Raw genomic sequence first — 779 nt, 5'->3', positions numbered from 1 at the left:
GAGCTGGGGAAGTGACCTCACCTCTCTCAAGTTCAGTGGCTGTGCTCGTTTCATCAAACGGTTATGTATGTGCATGCGTGCATCAGCTCCACGATGAGCCTTCCATCATGTAAAAAGAAAAGTGGAGCCAAATGTGGTGCAATTCTTGCAGATTATATAGAAATGGAAAGTGCTGATTGACACCACCATTTAAATTTCATAGGACATCAATAATCAGGGAATGCTTTGTGACGTTCCGTATGGCTTTTTAACAACCACCAGCAGAATCAAAGAGGGCTAAAAAATAATTGGATGCGCTTCATATAAAAAGGAGGCCATTTATAACCACCATGCAAACCACCTGGACAATTTGTCTGCAGTGCTGCTGCAGAAGTTGCTGCCCAGGACAACGAGCCTGAGCAGCAACTTGTACAACCAGGACAACAACCACACGAGATGCGCCTCGTTCTTGTAGAAAAAAAAGGATAGCACACGGTGTATTTGACCTCGTGTCGACCAAACCTCCAAGAAGACACACCTGCTACCTGCAGTCATGTCAGGATTTTGTAATTTGTCCAGGGTGCTGGCGATAACTCACGTCTTCACAAAGGATACCAAGTGTCCACCAACGACTGCTGGAAGACGGGGAAACGAGTTAATAAACGTCAATTTGAGGGATGCTACTCACATTGATGAAACACCCTACATGTGAAACACCAGGGTGACAGTTTATAGCTGGGTCGGGATTCAGACCCAGTCAAAACAGCTTCGAGGTAAGAGAGGGCCATCTTTTGTGAAAA

Source organism: Eptatretus burgeri, chromosome 16 (assembly GCF_056783735.1).
Source record: "Eptatretus burgeri isolate ZD-2024b chromosome 16, Ebu_testis_v1, whole genome shotgun sequence".
In the NCBI taxonomy this organism is placed as follows: domain Eukaryota; kingdom Metazoa; phylum Chordata; class Myxini; order Myxiniformes; family Myxinidae; genus Eptatretus; species Eptatretus burgeri.
The sequence above is the reverse complement of the archived record's forward strand: the minus strand, read 5'-3'. Positions refer to the sequence as shown.